The sequence below is a fragment of the Petaurus breviceps genome, unplaced genomic scaffold (assembly GCF_028583685.1).
Source record: "Petaurus breviceps papuanus isolate PSGF00001 unplaced genomic scaffold, PetGlider_PUasm1.0 126, whole genome shotgun sequence".
Taxonomy (NCBI): Eukaryota; Metazoa; Chordata; class Mammalia; order Diprotodontia; family Petauridae; genus Petaurus; species Petaurus breviceps.
The window spans coordinates 44534173-44556181 of record NW_027185655.1 but is presented as its reverse complement, the minus strand read 5'-3'; the positions used below and the strand labels follow the sequence as shown (position 1 = coordinate 44556181).

The 22009-nt window shown below is 35.3% G+C and overlaps 1 long non-coding RNA gene across 1 annotated transcript in view; it reads right to left on the bottom strand.

Moving 5' to 3' along the window:
- The window catches only part of LOC138167024 (uncharacterized), an 87579-nt gene extending 71187 nt beyond the window's left edge, over positions 1-16392 (bottom strand). Inside the window, exons 1-2 of the long non-coding RNA XR_011169797.1 lie at positions 16252-16392; positions 14393-14460 (exon numbers count right to left, since the gene is read on the bottom strand). This is a non-coding gene — a long non-coding RNA (uncharacterized lncRNA). The remainder of the gene's footprint in view (positions 1-14392; positions 14461-16251) is intronic.
- Between the last annotated feature and the right edge of the window lie 5617 nt (positions 16393-22009).

The window sequence follows — 22009 nt, the reverse complement described above, 5'->3', positions numbered from 1 at the left end:
TCTTTTTGATTCTTTTGAGACTGTAAAATGGTCCTCAGTTCACAACTATATAAATCAAAATATTAATGCTCAAACATGTCTCTGCACAGAGAACAAAAACTTGACCCCATTGAAAGTGCTATGCAAATTTTTAAATACAAAGAGATCATTCTGCTCCTGTTCACTTCTAAAAACATCATACTGTCCATCTTTAATGCAAATACTAGATATAGTATAACCAGCTTATGAGGTTATCCATTGAGTTGGATGTAATCTAAGTGATGTGTCTTCACTAGCATTCACTAATTTTCTCCTGTGTGTATTGCTAGACTAAACTTTTTTGAGTTGACATGGATCTCTTTGTGGCTCTGTGCTATCTTTGAATGTAATGTAATCAGTCTAGTGTTCAACATTTCTAGGAAGCCTTCCATGACACTGAGAAACACCCCGGGGAAACCAGAAAAGAGAGGAGATTAAGTTAAATTGAAGAATGGGTCACAGCATATTTCTAGAATGAAATACAGGAGTTGTCCTCATTGTGTTCCCAAAAGGCAGTGAGACATATTATCTCACGGGGTTCTGTGTCTCTATGCATTGCTTTGAGCATATGCAATAAGATAACATAATGATGACTGAAGTTTCTACACGACTATTTTCTTTAAAGGACGAAAGAATCAGTTAGAAAGGAGAGGTTTATGAAAGGCAGCAGGATGAAAAAGAAAGAGATAGAGAGCAAGACAGGGGCAGAGACAGAGTTAGAAAGACAGAGACAGATAATAGGGGAGTAAAAGGGTGTGGGTGGTATTAATTGAATTTGGAACAAATATGATGGAACTCCAAACTCTTCCTTCAATACTAGAGCAAAAGAGAGAAAATAAGCAGGTTAAATTTGATTTATTTCCAAAATCTTTTTTTTTAAGAATTGAAAGATTAGGGGTATTAATTTAGCTGCAACTGAGTTTGGTTATTTGTGTTAAAACTAAATTATTATAGGTTGAATTTCGTTACATTCTGCTTTTGTTTTTTTTTTTTTTTGTTACCTTGAGGTATTGATAAATTTTAATTTTCTTGGAGAAGGTTAAGCAGGATGATGAGTGGTTTCAAAATCATGTCATATGAGGAACATTTGGAGATAGCCTCCAAATGAGAAGACTCAAGATGAACACAATTACTATCTTCAAATATTCAGAGGGAAAATATGTCTAAAAGGAATTAAGTGCAAGAGAGAGGGAGGGAGAGAGAGATTTTAACTAAAAATAAGTAAGAAGTTCTTAATAATGAGAACTGTCCTAAAAGTAAAATGTTCTGTCTCATGTTGTGTGTTTCTCATCACTCATCACCCTTTAGGTAGGAAATGATGATCCTTCAATGGGAATGGTGAAGAGGAAATTTATGCTCCAGGCTGGGCTTAATACTTTCCACCACTTTCTTTTCATATATTGCAAAGATACACAGAATCAAATCATGTAGTTCAATCATATAACAGTTAATGTAGTTGAATACAGTGGTGAAACACACAAGTAGCTGACTAGACAAATATGTAACATATTGGAAAATGCCATGACTGATTAATCAATAGAGGGAGATTTAATCTTGGATTCTGGAGATTGTCAAAGCATCTTTATTAGCTGTAGTGATAGAGATTTCAACCAGTTATGATAATATCCCAAAGAAAGTAGTCTATCTGTGGGTTACTATTTAGGACTTTATGATGGTGTTTTGAGGAGCATTGCAAAGCTACCTGTGATTTATCAATGGGAGTCAATCAATGGGATTCAATCAATGGCACTCACCAGTGCAGAAAAGTTACTGTTCTGAAACTCACAATCTTAGATATTTGTCTGGGCACAGAGAGGTGAGATAACCAGGGTCATATAGATGGTATGTATCACAGTTAGGACTTAGGACATCCCTGCTTTAAAAACATTTTCTCTATCACCTACAGCACAATACTTCATATCTTAGATGAACACTAAAGAAATAAAATACTGTAAAATGCAATCATTAGCCTCTTTAGTCATTACTGAATGATAGTCAAGCACAAATCCCACAATATTTAGAAAATGTTTTAACTTTTAGAATAAAATAATTTTCTCCTTGTCTTCTAGAATTCATTGGAAACTTAAACAATTCAGTTGCTCTTAGACATAAAAAGTAGTTAAGCTACATTTTTTTCTTCCAGTTTTCAATACCTAAATTCTTTGTGAAGCTAAATAGATTTTGGAGGAAAGTGAGGTAACTCTCCAGACAGGAATTATTGAGTATATTTTATTTTTATGGCCTGCTGATGAGGCTTTATGGAAAGGCTATGTTAATATACTTTATTTCCATCTGTTACATTTTGTTCTTTTTTACAAAAGTATTCCTTCACCTCTCCCCACTCAAACTCATTCCCTGTTGCTTTAAGCTTCATATAGACTTGCTAGGCTATCTGGTTAGTTAGGTCGTCAGTAATATTGTTCATGTTGATGAATAAATTGCAGTCCTATGAGCTTGGATTTCAATGCCCAGGTTTCAAGAAATAACAATCTGTTGTTGCTTTATGGTGCTACACAGTCCCATGTCTTCAGACAATACCTCTTACTTGAACCACCAATGCACTCAAAAATTATCAAAGAAAAAATATTTCTTTAAAAAATACCTCCTCTTTAAGAGTCTATTAAAAACCAGGTTTGATAGAGTGGAGAACATGTTAGCAGCCACCCTTTGTCAATATCTATTTGGTGAACACACACACACACACAAACACACACACATTCACACGCACACACACACACACACACACACACCACAGACATGCAAGAAGGTGGAACAGTTGACAAATATTTGGAGTTGGAGTCAGGAAGACCTGAGTTGAAATCTGTCCTTAGAGACTTAGTAGATGTATGGCTCTAGAAAAGCCACCTAATGCTAGTTTCCTCAGTTTCCTTATTTGGAAAATGGCAAAAAATCGCAGCCTTGAACTGAGTGAGTTGTCACAAGGATCAAATGAGATAATATTAGTGAAGTCCTTTCCAACTCAGAGCATTATATAAATGCTAGGTCTCATTTTCTATACATATCCACGAACACACGTGTATATATCAATAAAAGGAATGAAGGAGACAAAGTGACAGACAGGTGGATCTTTAATTTATGATGAAACAAAACACATTTTCACAAACCTTCCCCTAGTTTCTCCTTCAGGGGTGTCAAGGTCAGGTTGAAGAAGGGAAAGAAAAAAAGACAGGTTGAAAATCCAGTGTTGAGAAGAGGCAGATAGGTATAACAGCTCAAAGAAGGAGAAAGTGTTAGAGTTAGCATATTTCAGGTACATCATCAATCAGGTAATAAACATTTATTAAGAACCTACTGTACCAAACACTGTGCTAAGAGCTAGCTGTACAAAAAGAGGCAACAGACAGTTCCTGCCCTCAATAAGTTTACAATCTAATGGGGGAGACAACATGCAAACAAATATATACAAAGCAAGTTTGTTGTTTGACTTTCTTTTTGAAAAGGACCAATGACATCTTGGGGTGATGTCCTGACTTGTGCCTGAATTGGATTTGCATGAGTCAGAGTTGTGCAAAGTCTCACTTTCTCTTCCAGAATCATCAAAGTTCAGTGGCAGGACAGATGGCCAGGAATGCAGCATATGACCTTGGTGTCCTCAGTGTCTGATCAAACTCTTGCCTACTTCAGCCACCTTCATGGCCATTGAACCAAACTGTCTTATTCCACAAGGGGAAGTCCTTACCTACTTGGGATAGACATCTTCTTGACTCACCAATAGGTTTGAGCCCTGTCATTTACATTCAACCGGAGTTAGCCTCTTTGCTGTGATGGTTTACTGGAGTGTGGCTGCTGTACGTGCTACAGCTTCTTGGAGTCACAGGCGAAAGTTGGGTGCAAGGTAGAAACCAAAGGTAAAATGAAATGAGGAGTTCTTAAAAGGACTGACAAGCCCTCACACCAAAGGTGTTGGTATGCACAGAATATCCCATACACTCCACAAATACACAGGAAACATAGGAAATAATAACACCTTATGATGAGAAACATATAACAAAGGCAGTTTGACAGTAAAAATTAGATTGCATGACATAGAGAGATTGTATATAACCTTAATGAGACACTGACTATAATATGTAAATAAAACAACAACAGCAACAACAAAAAGGAAACTAACTGATGCATAGTTAAAATGATCGAGTTTTGCATAGGAAAAGAGACAAAAAAAACAAGTACTTTTCTCTTTTTTTCAAAGGTTGGGAAACCATAGGTGTGAAACAATACATATATTGTCATACTCTCTTGTCTTGATTATTATTGCTAAACTTTGTGCTTACTTTTTTTCATTTGTTATAAGGCTAGCTTTATAGGTAGGAAAGCACGGAAGGAAAGTTAAAAAAAAAGGAAGTGATGGGAAACAAAAGATATCAACACAAATGTAAAACTATATCTTTGGTGAGATACAGAAATGAGTGGTTTTTGCCTTCAGCATGATGAGGGTTTGGGGAGCATCCTTCCAAGAATAGAAGTTGTATCATATTGGCACAAGAAACATAATGAATTAATCAATAGCAGTAACTAGGAAATTTTGCATCCTAAGCACACTAGGCTGTCTTGAGGGTTAATTTTATGTGATGGAGTATGAAAAATAATAACAACAGAGGAAGTCAAGAGGTGGATAGTATTGATGTCCCTAAAACTGAAGAATAGTCTTTGTATTGTAGAAATATTAGGGATACAGCCTTCCATCCAAATCTCTTAAGGACTTGGTTTATTCCGCCATGATATCTTTTACTGCTTTTCAAATTTCCCTATACCACTGGATCATTCAGTAGGAGTGGTAGCTAATATTATTTTTCCAGCTGGGTTCTGTAAACAAAACATCAGAATTGATGGAAGTTCTCTACCCTTGTGTACCCAGCTGTATTTACAGGAGGAAAAAAAAAATCAGAATCAAAATGAGACTTTTTATCTTCTCTTCTTAAGATTGGAATAAGTCCTCAAGTTTCTTGATCTGAACTTAAAAAGATTAATTTCATTCTCCCTAAATACAGGTCATAATCCATTTATATCTTAGAATAATGACCTTCAACCTGAGATCTATGGATTCATCTGAAGGCTTCATGTACTTAATGGGGTGGGGAGATTGCATCTTTATTTTCATTTAAATCTTCAAAAATTTAGTATTTTTGAAAATATTTAAAAAATTATTTTTTTTCTGAAAAGGTGTCCATAAGCTTCAGCAGACTTCCAAAATGATCTATGACACAAAACGAATAAGAATGCCTGTCTTAGAAGTTGTAATGAAAATGGCATGCCAAAGCATTTACTGAGGGGTTGCTTGCTATATGTTCAGCACTGTGCTAAATGCTGAGAATATAAAGAGAAAAGTAAAGAGATCACTGCTCAAGTGGATGAGATGTCACACAGAGCAAAGTTCAACTAGAGCAGGAGAAAAGATGCATTAGTTCTTGGTCTCTTTTAGTAATGCCAATGGCTAAGTTCAAGGGATTCTTAGGTGCACTAGGTGATATCTCTTAGTGGATAGGGCTTGGGCTCAGACCATTGTAGTCTTCTTGAGTAATTGTCACCAAAAAAAAAATCTATTTTTAACTAACTTTCTAGCAATAAATCTGTCCAAATATTGACTAGGCATCATATATTAGATACAAAGCCCTTCATTGGGTTCATACTTGACAGTTTCACAGTTTGGTAAGATCTGACATGCTCTGTGCTTCATTACATAGTATTTAAGAGCCCAAGGTGCTATCTACAGACACTGTAATAGTAATGGAATTTAAAGATCCCACTTTATTGGCTTGGTTTTTGGTTTGATTGTGTTAAAACCCAGAGCTTGTTAATCCCACTTGTGGGATGGACTTGTTGACATGAAAAGAGAGGGCTGAACTGGGAGGAGCTGGTGACATAAATTTAGAGAGACACAAGAAAACAGAGAGGCAGAAGAACATTTTGGAAGCAGCATCTTGGAGGCAGAGAGAGACTGAGAGCATTGCTGAGGGCCACTTTGAATTGCCCAGGACTTTTGAGAGCTGCCACCCAGAGCTGCCAAGGACAGAGGAGACATGGTTGTTATGCTGGTACTTTGTCTGTCTATTTTGATGTTGTTTTGCCAGATTTGTCCACTGATGAAGGACAGTGCTGTTGTTGCAGAAGGCTTGGAACCTTGCTGTTGATTTAGAAGCCCTGAAGAAGGATTTTCTTTTTGTATATTTACAGAAATCCTGGAAGAGGGTTTTGCTAATGTTTTCAGGGGTCCTAGGATTTTTCTGGAGACAGAGAATGAATTAATGAAGAGATTGGCAATGTATCTTGTGGCCTTGCTAAGCAATTGTCTCCCCAGGATCAAAGATTTCTGAGAACTTACCTCCTGTCAAGATGAAGAAAAGACCTACATTTGGGTATTAACTACTGTGCTTAAGCTTGTTGTAACAGTGGGGTAGATTCAATTGTGATCTGAGGGTGGGGAACTTTTAACCTTTTTGTGTTCTGTGATTGAACAAATGAATGTACTTTACTTATGATTGGAAACTAATCTCCATTTGAGAATAGGGGCTTTGTGATGTACTAAATTGAAGGTATAGCCTAGGGGTGGAGTAATATTTAGAACAGTGGCTTTGTGATTGATTAAATGAATGTAATGTCCAAGGGTGGGGTAGTACTTGATTAAATCACACTTAGTAAATGCTGTATTTTGAATGACGTCATATTTGATTCTATCTCTTCTTAATTTGTCACTGAATAAAATGGAGATCACCTATGCTGGTATTTTGAACCTTGGGAAGTTGCCTTTGCTTGGCATTACATTAATGGTGTCATGAACAGGATCCGCAGAGTAAAAGGAAAGTATGGGGGCTGGAATAATTGTTTGTTTCCCAGTTGTGGTAGCTGTGATTATGTGGATCCATGGAGCAGGAGAGAAGAATGGCCTGCATGCAGACTTTGCTGAGCTAAGAGTAGGAATGGTGAGCTGCCTGCGTCGGGACCTGGGCAGAATCCAGGAGCGGCTGGAGGAGAAGGAACCCAGGAGTTTGGAATTCAGCCACAGGAAAAGATAAGAACTGAACAGCAAAGCAGGGGCACTGAATGTGTTTCCTTGCTGCATCCCACAGTCTGGGACCCAGGCGGAGGACGGACTTGTGACTACGGTGGGTGGGATGAAGTGTTGTGGACCCCCAAGGATCCCACCTTGTTGGTTTTGTTGCCCAGCCCCCTCTCTGTACTTGAAAGCAGGGGCTTGAGCTGTGTGAAGGGAAGGACACCCTCCTCCACCCAAGAGAACTTTATTTGGACTCTTGTTTTGAATTGAGGTGATAATGCAAAGTACTTTGTGTTTGTTTAAGGCCCAGTTGGCCACTTTAGTAACTTTAGTTCTGTATCTTGAAAATGTGACCTAAGAGGTGTTTAGTACTAATTCAAAAGTAAATTGACTATGCTATGGGCATGAAAGATCTTGGGGCTGAATGTAATGGAAATGCAAATTTAAAGATCTTCCCTGCCCCTAGGCTAAAGTGCACCTGGAGCCTGGGGTGGGAGGCTTGTTTTTCAGTAGATACTTCTTAATTGGCCAGTGAGTCAATGAGGTTGTTACATTCTCTGAGCCAGAAGAAGGCTATATAACCCCTGATGTGTAGCTTTGTTTTGGGGCTCACTCTGAGAAATGTTCTGTGATCTGATCAAACAATGGGAAGCTGTTGTTGAGAGTCCCCGGAAAAACCCAGATGTTGTTCTGCTATGGATGTAATGGTTGGACAGTTTGGAAACTGTCTACTTGATCTGTTTCTCTGTCTTGATAATTCTGTCTGTATATTCTGAAATTCGGGGTGCTGACCTTTTTCCCCTGAACTAGGTAAATGATACATATTTGACTGATTAAAGTAAACTTGTTATCCCATTTTGAGTTGCTTTCCTTTATCAAAGCAGATCTAAGATCCTGTGTTGGCAGCAGCCCTGGGGATGCTTGGGGTGCTTGCTGCTACAGACACACACACACACACACACACACACACACACACACAAATGTGCACATGCACACATGGAGAGGATCCTTCCAATGTCTCTGAAGGATTCATCAAACTCCCCTGGGAAGATATCTGCAATGAGAATAACTAGTCGAGATAAAGGATACAAGAGATGTAGATAAACAGATGAATCTTTTTATCTTTAGAGAAATGACTTGCTGAAAAAAAAGTGGAGCTACCAATGAAAAAAAGCTGAATTTGTCATGAATCATTCCTTCTTTTCCTACTTTCAATACATAGCTTGTAAATAAATTAGATTTTTTTCCATAAGCTATGATATATTATTTAAATATATATTATATAGAACCATGTGGTGTTACAATATCATATATGGTATGATATGTTACATATATATATATACGCACACACATATACACATATGCATATATAATGCATATGTTTCCAAAATATTCCATTTACATAGAAGATAGAAAATATTTTGGAGTTTGCACCATTTGTAAATCAATATGAGCTACAATTTTTGTCACAAACAAGACGCAGAATGACAAATTGTAATCAGAACTTAAGGATCCCATTTGAAATAGTAGACAAATAAAGACATAACTTTAGGTATCAATATCCATATAAACTGATATGTTCATAGGATTTCAAACATGAATGAATCTCAGAAACAATCTAATCTAACTCCCTAGTTTTACAGACAAGGGAAGAAAAGACGTGTGAATTAAATAATTTGCCCAAGGTCACAAAATTGGTAAACATAACCAACAATCCATTTCAATCCTTCTGACTCTAAACTCCATCTTCTTTCTTTCTACTCTCTCTACTATGCTGTCTTGTGCCTTATTTTGTTTTGTGCTTTTTTTTTAATTTGTAAACTAGAGAAAATTATTTCATATAAAACATTGTTTTAAAAGCAGTATGGTATATGCTAGCAGAAAATAAAAGAGAGGGACCTGGATTTAAAGTTCTTTAAATGTTTTGCATTTTAATAATGAAGCAACTTTGTTGTGACCCCGTGAAAGATTAATCAGTTATTAGTCAAAATGTCAGTTTTCTTTTCATAAATATACATCATTTTTCTCTTTAGTATATACTCCCTTGGTGCCAGTACAATGAGAATTTTCATTCAGCTAATGCCCTCTGGTTTAATTTCTGGGTGACTCTCATAGGTTATTTTCTAATCAATTTTTATCATCGTCTTCAAAAAGCAATACATCAGCAGATTCTATCCCATATAAAACACGGTTGTTTTGTTAAAGTTTTTGCAATATAAATTTTATTTGAAAGAAGAAACCTGCAGGGTTATTTTAAAAATTGAACAGTTTTGTAGAGGCCTAGAAGTATAGATGTTGTACGTTATTTCTCTGGCCCCCATTTAGTGACACAAAGATCATTTTTCTTTTCTTCCTCTTTAATATAGTTAATGGATTTTTCTTTTCCCTAATTACATTTCACCAATGCTAAGCATTTAATAATACCTAACAATAATATCAGATATTCACATAGAACCTAATACATGTTAGACATTGTGCTGAGCACTTTACAATTATTACCTCTGATAGGTGGGTGTTATAATTATCCTCATTTTTACAGATGAATAAACTGAAGCAAATAGAGTGTAAGTGACCAGCTCAGGGTCATACAACTAGTAAGTGTCTGAGGTCACATTTGAACTCAGGGCTTCCTGACTCTAGGTCCAGTACTCCATCCACTATGCCACCTCCTTTGGACTGAGATTAATACGCATTAATGTCTGATTTGAGATGAGGATTGGTAGTAGCAGGGGGAACTCTTTCAATATTATGTTTGACTTCCTCATCATATTTAAAGCAGCCTTAATTTCCAGAGGCAAAATGGTGGGATGGATAAAGTACTGATCTTGGGTCAGAATAGAATGGGTTCAAATTGTACCTTAAACATTTGTTCCCTATGTGACCCCAGACAAGTAATTTAACATTTCATGGCCTTAATTCTTCATCTGTAAAATGAAGGGGGTAGACTTCATTTTACAGAATTGACCTTTATGACTTGAAATTCTGCAAGATAATTTGAGCCTAGAAAGCAGTAAAAGCAGGCTAACATATTTCAATGTGAAGTCTTAAGGGGAACATGACAGCTATTTATATATAAGTATTTAAAGGCCTTCCATGTGTAAGAGGGATCAAGCTTCAGAGATCTAGAGTCAGAAGGGATATCATAAGCCATCAGGTCCCATTATTTTACTTGGCAAATGAGAAAACTCTCAGAGAATTTAAGTGGTTTGCCCAATGTCATATCAGCAGGGTTTACACGGAAGCATATTTTGTTTCTATGTAAAGGTACGCTAACGATGGGACCTGTCTAAAAGTGGATTAACTGAGCTGTCTTAGTAGATAATGGGTACCTCTTCAGTACTGGAAATTTCCTAGCAGGAGCTGTCTAATCACTTGACTGGATATAAGACAATTGTTTATCCAGGTAAGAGCTGAGATTCATTTTTAATCCCTGTACCTTCCTACCCTCCCCACTATTTCCAACTCTGAGACGCTGTGGTTCTCTGGGAATAATTACAGAAGTATAGATCGATATTTTTAGCTTAACGTTCTATTTCCAAGTCAATTTCCACTTTCACAATAATTTCACTTTTCCTAAGAGCTCCTTTATACAGTTGTCATTTTCCCCCTCCATAAATTACTAATAAAGTTAATCTCAATAATTATTTAAGCCAATGACCTTTAGGTATTAGTCCTGACAAGGAAAGTCTGCAATACCTGGCAGTAGGATATTTGGCATGTAATAAAAATGGCCACAGATTTAATTAAAATGTAAGTTATTGTTAGAAAGAAAGGTCATGCTAAGAAAATGTCATTTCAGGAGTGTATTAGCAACCACCCTCTAGTGTTAGTCGCATGTAAAATATATATTTTGTACTTGACATTTGGAGAGGAAATTAGAACTGTTTTTGATGGATGCTTGAACATTTTTGTGTTCTTCTGCTGCTTTTGTTCCCATTTTGTGTAATCAGTTAAATGTTACAAGCAATGCTAGGGATGTTTTATCTTTTGTGCTCAAGTGCTTTGATGATAAGGGAATTCGTCCACACAGCCTTCTATTAGTCGAAGTTGAAGCAATTCAGTTAATATGTGTAAAACATTTGTTTTTGAAATGCAGTATTCTATGTTAAACTGATCTAAATAATGACTTCTAAATATAATATATATTATAATATTATTATAATTATATAATAAATATAATATAGGTACTCTTATTAAAACGCAACCCAATATACAGAATTTATTTTAAAAAATGGAAAAAAAGTTGAAAATTGTAAAGTTTTCTTTTTCAATTAGTAGACAAAGATAGACATTATTTAGTTAGCAATATCCATATAAACTGATATGTCTGTACAATTTTAAATTGGAATGAATCTCAGAAATTATCTAGTCCAACTCCCTAGCTTTATGGATGAGGAAAGCAAGGACTGGATGAGTGAAATAAGTTGCCTATAATTGCCTAAAGTCATTAAAAGTTTAATTCATACTTAAAATTATAATTATTTGTATAGAAATATTTTTGCCCTTTACTCTGACCCACCCTTCACGAGTAAACCTTTACTAGTAAAAAAAAAAAGGAAAAAAATCAAGTCTCTATTGCATTAAATTATATGTAATATTTCATACCTATAGTCTCCCACCTTTCCAATGGAATATGAAAGAGTATTATTTATCATAACTATAGTTTCTGACTTCATTTTTATCCTTTCATTTACATTATTCAAGTCATACTACAATATTATTTTCCTTGTTCTACTTACTTAAATCTGTATGTACCAGGGAGGTTACAACACATTTCATCACTGTAAGGAGTCAAAGGGCCCCCAGAAATATTGAGAAGGGAGAATAAAATTTTTAGACATAAAAACCTGAACACATACATGCTCAGAGATATGCTGTCCAGGGTTCCTTATCTATTTTATTCCCCTTGCCTTTTGGAGAATCCTCTTTCCTAAAATATAGAACACAGGGTAGAAGAAGCCATTGTAATCATCCTAATTCCATATTCACTGTTTGGGCTAGTAGTCACTTACTTTGAGAGTAAAACATGTGGTTTTATATTTAACATATGAGGAGCAGGAAGACATTGCAACTGGTTAGCAGTTGGAGTCTCTGGCTAAGGCAAATTACCTGGGCAGAGAAAAACTGATAACTACTAGGCTGAGGAAACAGAATAATTTGTATTATGTGTAAGTATCTGAACTTAAGAGAGAGGTCACAGATATCAAACTCCTTACAGAAATCCTTCTGAGGATATGTGGATATGTGTACTCTGATCATTTTTTTTTTCCAGTTACCCAAATATCTTTGATGCTAAGGAAAAGGAGTTCAGCATGGCTAGATGCAGAAGGGCTCCATTTGGGTCAACTGATAATTTTCTTTGCAATTCTGTTAATATTTAATAAACTAAGATATCAACAAAATTTTAAAAGAAACTATATTGATTCCATATGTTGAATGTTTGTTTTCTATGAATGAGAGTATCATTGATTGAGAGAGAAAGGTTCAAATGTGTAATGGAAATAGGACAACAGATTTCCTACTCTTTTAAAAAATATTTTTGAGAAGTATTTTGAGTCATCTCCCACTTCAGTTTCCAATCTGGCCTCTACTTACACAAAAAGAAATATGAGGAAGGATTAATGAATGACAATATTGCATTCATGTTAACCCTTATGAAGAAGGTCCACCCAAACCACGAAAAAAGATAGGCATTGGAAGTAGAAATGATGATCATGTCTGTTCTAGAAATGGATTGTGATCTTCGTAAAGTCATAGAGGTAAGAGATATCATATCAAATTCAGGGAGCAGTAGCTACCCAGTTTGAATAGGATACAGAGTGCATGAGAGAAGATGGTTTAAAATAAAGCTGAAGTACCAATTTAAGCAAGGCTTTAAGTGAGAGGCTGTTTATATTTTATTCTTGAGGAAAATAAATGAGCCAATAGTCTTAAGAAATTCATCAGGAGTGTGACATGGTCAGACCTATGCCTTATGACTTTTCCTATACCTTTTAAAAAATCATGGATCTCAAAGTATAAAATAAAACAATGAAAGGAAACATGCAACTAATTGGTGCATTGGATAAAGTAACAGACTTGGCATCCAGAAGACATACAGTCAAATTTTATCTCAGACATGTACTAACTGTGTGACCCTGAGCCAGTCACTTAATCTCTGTCTGCTTCAGTTTTCTTAAAAGTATTTCCTTAAAATAATAGCACTTACCTCCCAGGGTTGTTGTGATTAAATGAGATAATATTTGTAAAGTGATTTGCAAACCTTAATATGCTATATAAATGTAAACTATTAGCAACCAATAAAGTGCTATATAAATGCAGGATATTTTAAAATATTTATTAGTATTAAGATTAATTCAATGATCCTTATAATTAAATGTTAACAACATTGATGACACATATCCCTAGAGTCATTTTAAGAATCGAGGAACATGTATTGTCTCAACAAGGTCACTGAAAAGACTCTTGTAGAAGTTATGATTATAAACAAATACTACTACTCTCTATAGTCGGGTTTCTTCAAATATTTTGTGGTCCCTTTGATAGTTTAGTGAAGCCTATTATCGCCCTTTTTTTTGTAATTAGAATTTTTAAAATGCATGAAATAAAATCTCTAAGATTATAAAGAAAATAAATGACATTTATATAGGTAATATATGGATGTTTGTCTATTGTGTACATATGTGTAATATCTACACATGCACATATACACGTCTATTCCCGTATGCTTTGTATCTTTGTATATATCCATATGTGTGTATATGTATGTATGTATGTATGTAAGATCACAGTCACTAGATCAAGAATTCCTGGTCTGTAAATTTCAACCACTATAGGGCTATAGGAATTAGATATTTTCTAAAAGTTAGAAGGGTTTTGGAAGTCTGTCTGTACTTCTCTGTATCACTAACTTTTAACAAGGGACAAAGAAAATTTTAATATGTGGATCACTAATTATGGAAAAAGAAAAACATGAAATCCAATCAAAATCATTAATTAGCCAATTCTCCAAGAATCAGTTATTTTGGGGGTCTAGACTATTTGAGTGAATAGCATCACGCACATTATCATTCCTTATACAAATCTGGAACAATGAGCCATAACCTTGGGCTTTCTACTAAGATAAAAAATATGCATGGGGCATTATCATTTCAGGACAGCTGACTGCACATTACTTGAAAAACTTGCTTGCACATTTTTTTTAGCATTAGAAAGGTGACAAAGATTTCTAAATCTTTGTTCTTTACTGCATGTCAAATAGATGCTAATAGGAAAGCAAGGGCAGACCACAATTGGCTATTTCAACCAAAGATAAAATTATAACTGGGCTATGTTATAATATATAATCTACTTTACTTTTACCTTGGTGGGACTCCTTGATGATCAGGCAAGGTTAATATTCACATAAAGGACAAGGTTCATGGGAAGATCTATTTGCAAAAATAGATACAGAAAAAAAAATAAAGAATCCTTAAAGCATCACAAATAGTCAGATAACCCCTAAGAAGTAATAGCTATTTCAGGGTCTAGAAATCTTCATCACTTAACCTATTCCACCAGAGGTGTTCCACATAGGCAAATAGAGAATTTAAATCTTTAATATTCTCAGCCATTCTTCTACAATGAATTTAATAGTTGAAGAGGTCAGGATAATTCAGCATGATGCCAAATAATCAATATAAAAGGTAGAAAAATTCAGTTAGTCATTCTTTTTTTTTCCCTATGCAGTCATCCAAAGTCTATTAACTTAGCAGCTGTGATGTTCTCAGAATCATGTCAGCCCCTCTAGATATCTATTTGCTATCACTCTGTGTAGATTTTTAAAGTTTAATATCCTATTAATTCTATTAATTATGCGGCATGACAAAGTAGATTATATTGCTTCCTGTCTGGTTACTTATCTCAATCCCTGAAAAAACTATTCTTCCCTTTCGTCTTTAAGCCATAACCCCAAAATCTGAGAAATGTCCCCCCCCCCCCAGTGGGGGGCAGGGGGGAGGGAGATGAGGTCATTATATAAGACCACTCTCTTCTCCCATTCTCTTTATCCCAAATCTCCTAGGTATTTTTTTCCATTTATGCTCTTTTTTCACAGCCTCTGAATCTGCTATCCAAGGTTAACTCCTCTACATCTACTCTTTATTTCATCCCTTCCCATCTTCTCTAAAAGATTTCACCCTCAATCATTCCCCCTCTCAGTTAACTTCTCACTATCAATTTGTTCTTTCTCTGTTATCTCCAAATGTGCTAAATTCTCCTTTATTCCTAAAAATCCTTCACTAGACCCTACTATCCCCTCAAGCTACTCTCCTGTAACTCCCCTCCCTTTCTCAGTCAAATGCTTGAAAAAGTTGTCTATAATCACTGCTTCTACATCCTCTCTTCCTACACATTCTTTGACCTTTTACAATATGACTTTTGCCCTAATCACTCAACTGAAACTGCTTTCTCCTAAGTCACCAGTCTTCTCTTAAATGCCAAATATGATAGTCTTTTTTCAGTTGAAACCTTCTTGACTTATTTGCAGTAATTGACACTGTTGACCTTTCATCTCTGCCTAGACAGGAAAGTGTTCTCCCCTCTGGGTTTCTGTGACAAACTCTTTTGGTTTATCTATGGTATAATGACTACTTTTCAGTCTCTTTTGGGGGCTCATCATTTATATCATGATACCTAACTGTGGATTTCCCCCAAAGTATTGTCCTGAATGTTCTTATTTTCTCCCTCTGTCATCTCTTTTGGTAATCTCGTCTACTGTTTTCATTATCAATATGTGAATGACACCCAGATCTACATGGCTAGATCTATTTTTCCTTAACTTTCAGTTCTGTATAATCAATTGACTTTTCAACATGACTAAAAATGGACTCATCTATCTCCTGAAATCATCCCCTGTTCCAAACATCTTTAATTCTGTCCAACACACTAATATCCTTCCAATATCTCAGATTTGTAACTACAGAAATATCCTCAGCTCCTCACTCTCCCATATCCCAAATATCCAACCAATTGCCACATCTTTCTATTTCTACCTTAACAATATCTTTTGCATCCAACCTCTTTTCTTCACTGACACAGCTACCACCTTAGCACAAGAGCTCATTATCTCTACCCTAGATTATTGCAACTGCTTCCTAATTGGACTCTCTAATTGAAGTCTTTCACTGCTTTAGTGCTACCAAAGCAATTTTTCCAAAGCTTGGATCTGGCCATTTACTCACCTTCTTTACTCCAGGGCCTTCCAATTGCCTATAGAGTAAAATATAAAATTTTCTGCTTCATTTTTAAGGCTCTGCACACACTGATCTCAACTTATATTTCCAACTTCATCAGAAATTGCTCCCTCCCAAAACACTGCAAACCAGTCAAACTAGTCTTTTATCTGTTTAAAAAAAGAACAACTTGGTGTACAAGATTATCTTTCTATACACCCCTTACCTGAGGGTGTTTGTAATGGAAATGCAAATTTAAAGATCTTCCCTGCCCTTAGGCCCTTTGATAAGCTTAAGAGACCCTGAAAACCTTCCTTCATTTGAAAATATACTCTGCCTCCTAATAGGCTGAATGTGGTCACATGGAGCCTGTGGCAGGAGGCTTGGCTTTCAGGAATGCCCACACCTTGATGCTGTGTGATTGGGCAATGTGTCAAGAGAGTGGTTACATTCTCTGACCCAGGAGAAGGCTATATAATCCCTGATGTGAGGCTTTGCTTTGGGGCTCACATTGAGAAGTGTTCTGTGATTTGATCAGATGAGACTCTGGGAAGCCCTTGTTGAGAGCAACCCCCTCCCCCCCCCCCACCCTTTGAAAAACCCAGATGTTGATTTGGTATTGATGTAATGGTTGGACAGTTTGGAAACCTGTCTACTTGATCTGTTTCTGTCTTGATAATTCTGTCTGTATACTCTGAAATTCGGGGTGCTGACCTTTTCCCCCTGAACTAGGTAAATGATATATATTTGACTGATTAAAGTAAGCTTGTTAACCAATTTTGAGTTGCTTTCCTTTATCAAAGCAGATTTAAGAAGCTGTGTCGGCAGCCACCCTGGGGACGCTGGGGTGCTTGCTGCTTCAGTGTTCTACCCAAAGAAAGGTAAATTTTGGTGGCTTGAAAGCTGCCTCTCTAACTTGGTTTTTACAGACTAGATTTCTTTCTTAAAGCACTATATAAATGCTATTTATACAAAATGAATGTAAAACAAGTCTTGATTTTGCCATTGTTCTTATTATCATCACTGTCATTTGTGTCATTTCCTTTTTTCTGGCCTCAGTAATTAATGAAAAAGAATTGAGGCATTACAGAGGCTCAGTCTGAAACTGGTAGGACCATTGCCCATCAAATCAATTTTAACAGTATTAACCTAAAATAGGTTTACAACCCAGAGATAAGAATACTGCAGTCAAGTCACTAATACTAAATAAAAATATTAAAATATGAACTGAGACTAAGTTAGTAGGTGAAGATAACAAAATATTGAAAATCATGATAGACATCTGGGGAATCAGAGGGGTATTGAAAAACACCAGGGATGCAGGCATGAAAGCTGAAGAGAAGAATTTAGCTTACAATATTGGGTTGCACTTGACCAGGATTCTGCAGCATTACCCAAGCTCTAATTTAACAGCCTTTTCTCTCACCTTTTTTGATTCAGCTGGATGACTTCTCTGACGAGGTCTTGTGAATATCTATTTATTTAGAAACAGGCTAACTAACTTACTTTACATAGCAGCTCTAGATATTTAATAAATCATAGAATCAGAGATTTTTAGAGCTGGCAAGTTATAAAAAGATCTTCAAGCCCAGCTCTGTTTTACGCAAGAGAAAACTGAGACCAGGGCTATTATTTGAGCTGCATAAAGTCATAAATGGATAAATCTGAAAAAGGGAAGGTAAGGCTCCTGGCTCTATGGCCAGTGCTCTTTCACCTAATTATACTATCAGCATTATAAACATGATTGTAATATTAATGAAGAAATGTCTACCATGGAAATAAACACATAGAATAGGAATAATAATATTATACATATATAATTATTAATCATGTTTACATGTCATAATCATATAACATATACTATATTAAAGTATTATATAATTCCATGTAATTAAGTATCATTATCTTGTGTTATCTCACATCATATATAATGATATTGTATTAAATTATACATCATATCATAGTAGAGTAGAATGTTATATTATTACATTGTATTCTTTTCATTATATCATATCATACACTAAATAATGTCATTTCATTATATATATATATATTATATCATGTTTTGTTGTATCGCATAATAGTTCATGTGTCATGTGAGATCATGCCGTGTCATATATCACATGATACCATAGCATACCATAACATATTATATTATGGCCTCCAACAGTGCCAAATAAAACCAACCCCACCTCACAGCAAAGTACCAGATATGAGGGTCCCCCATGGGCCTCAAGGCAACATCAGTGAAGCACCAGGTAAATAACCAAAGTCTGCAGCCACTACCATAAGAAACCCGAGACAGTGTCCCTTCCAGCTTGGGAGGAGTTCTCAAATTTAAAAGAAAGGAAAAAGGCAAAAAAAAAAAAAAAAGGATGAGTAGAAAACAACAACAACAGCAAAATATTCTGACCATGGTAAGTTATTATGGTGAGTACAAGACCAAGAAACAAACTCAGAAGAGGACAATAATCTCAAAACATCTAAGGACAAAACTCCAAAGAAAAATGGGAAGTAGTCACAAGTTCATAAAGATTTCATAGAAGAGCTCAAAAACGAGCTTAAAAATCACATAAGAGAGATAGAAGAAAAATTGCAAAAAGAAATGAGAGTGCTAATATAGAATTATGAAAAAAAAGAATCAACAGCTTGGAAAAATAAAACTGATTAAAAGTGTAATTGAAGAAATGGAAAAAGGAGGTACAAAAATCCATTGAAGAAAACAACTCTTTAAAGAGTACAACTGACCAATTGGAAAATAAAGTACAAAAGCAAATTGAGGAAAACAATACCTTAAAATTTAGAATTAAACAAGTGGAAGCTAATGACTCTATTTGAGACATCATGAATAAATCAAATTCAAAAGAATGGAAAAATGAGGGAGAAAGGTAAAATATCTCATGGAAAAAGCAACTGACCTGGACAATAGATCCAGAAGAGGTGATATCAGAATCATTGGACTAACTGAAGGCCATAATCATAAGTAGGACCTGCACAAAATCTTTCAAGAAATTGTCAAGGAAAATTGCGCTGATATTCTGGAAGCAGAGGACAAAATAGGCATCGAAAGAATCCATCAATTACTTCAGGAAAGATATCACAAAATAAAAATCCCAAGGAACATTAGAAGCAAATTGAAGAACTATTAGGTGAAAGGAAAAAAAAAAATTTAAGTGTCCAGAAAGAAACAATTCAAATATTGGGGAGTAACAATGAGGATTACACAGGACCTGGCAGCTACAACATTAAAAGATCAGAAGTCACAGAATGTGATATTCCAAAAAGGTAAAGGAGCTAGGAAAACAATCAAGAATGTCTTTCATGGCCAAATTAAGCACAATACATCACGGGCAAAAATGGTCATTCAACTAAATAGAAGGATTTCAGGGTTTAAAAAGAAGACCAGAAATAAACCAAAAATTTGATCTTCAATATCAAAACCCAAGAGAAGAATAAAAAGGGGAAGAGGGGAAAGAAAATATAAGGGATTCAATAGAGCTAGACTGTTTGCATCCCTGCATAGGAAGATTATACTTATAGCTCTTAAAAACTGTATTACTAACAGTACAGATCAAAGTAATATATGTGGATAGAAGGTATGGTTATAAGGTGAATTTGAGGGAATGAAATGAAAATAAAATTAAGGAATGAGAAAGAGTACAAAGGCTACAGAAGGTAGGGAAAGATAGAATGGGGTAAATTATCTCATATAGAGAGGAAAAAAGTCCTATTAGAGTGAAGGGGAAGATGGAAGGGTGGGTGATGGACATCACTTGAACCTTTCTCTGATCAGTACTTGCTCAAAAAAGGAATAATATACACAGTTGAATCTAGAAATCTTTCTTGCATAACATGGAAATAGAAAGGGAGGAGATTAAGTAAAGGGACAGGTGGATGGGGATATTGGGGAAAGGGGAGATCAGAAGAAGTGGTAGATGGAAGCAAAACACCGGTAAGGTGGGAAAGGGTAAATGGAGAGAGAGAGAGAGGACAGACAGGAGGAAGAATAGGATAGAAGGAAGTACATAGGTAGTAATCATAATTGTGAATGTAAATGGGATGAACTCTGTGGATAATAGAGTAGATTAAAAACCATAATCCTACAATATGTTGCTTACAAGAAACACACTTGAAGAAGAGAGACACTCACAGAGTAAAAGAAGCAGCTGGAGCAGAATCTATTATGCTTCAGCCAAAGTTAAAAAAATAAGTTGTCTATTCTCTCCTTTGGTTATATGCTCACAGTGGCTAAGCCAGTGCTGAATAGGATGGATGAGATAAGTTCATTCTGTCTGAGATGAATTCAGTTGACTTCATTAGAGCTTATCAGTGTCCAAATTCCAGACAGATGTAGAACTGCAAATATCCAAATGCCACACAAGCTGTTTTCACAGTTGGTTTTTGTTTTGTTTTGTTTTGTTTTCCAATGTAATGGGAGGAATAGTCTAGTCCTTAACTGGACTAGATCTTTAAACCTCTCACTGTAATTATGCTTTTTATGATGGGTCCCTAGGATTAACATTTAGTTAGTGGTTTGATTAACAAGAAGTTAGTGGTCTTTGGAGCAAGATAAATATTTAGAAATCCAGATTTGATGTCACATAACAAATATGTTCTTTCCATGATAAGGAAGGAATTCTAAGCTGTATTTTTATTAAGGGGGAAAAAAAGAGGCATCTGGAATCAAGACTTATTTCCTCCTAAAAATGGCATTGTACTATCCTATTATGTGTATAAAATAGATTTTAATGATATCCATTTGCTTTCTTATATATAATTGTTTTAGTCCTACTCTATTCACAATTTTTCTTTTAAGCATTATCAAAAATCTCAGGGATTTTTTGCTTCTGCAACCTGTTACTATTTTTCAAAAGGAAATATATGATTTTTGTTTTACAAGACTAGATATTATTTAGCCATGTTTCACTTCTGATGGCATTAGTAATAAGAAGAAAGCCCATAAATATAAAATTGATTAGTAATTGAAGTAAAGAGCACCTATTATATCATTATTTCCTCTGTTCTGCATTCTCTGGTTACAAATAGATTTTACTGCTCATGTTAATAGCTTTGTTGATGATATAGCCATTGGGAGGCATTAGTACTTATGTAAAATCACCAAAGTTATGATTATAACCTTTCATTTAGGAGCTCAGGCTCTTGTGACTGGGAAGCTGAGAAGCTCTGATCTTTCAGTAATGATCACACTGTGTTAGAGTACTAAACAAAAAAGATATATATTGAAAAGACGTGAATGTAAGAGATTTAAAAACACTGGACATTCAAAGCTGCCTGTTCAATATTTTAAAAGGCAAGGCAAATGGTTTTTAAGCAAAATAAACACCAAATAACTCCCTCTACCTCTATAAATATACAAATAATCTATCAGTATGAATAGACATATATGTATATATAAATCTCTATATATACACATAAGTCCTCATTCATCCCAGTTGAGAGAAAAAGACATAGACGTGAAGAAAGTTATTTCGTGCCTATGTAAGTATTATAATTTTAAGTACCATACCATACTATATTATATTGCTATATGTACTATTAAGCACTATAAGTTTAAGTATTATACATATGAGTGTTTGTTCTTTGTTACTTATTTATACTAGAATATGCATCAATGCAGATACTCATATCCTGAACAAAAGTCCTAGCTCTGTGCACACATTATTGTGCCCATGAAGGGGAAGAAGCTATCAAGTATCATGCCACTCAAGAATCTCAGGCTCAGACTGTTCTATTCTCACTTGTAACA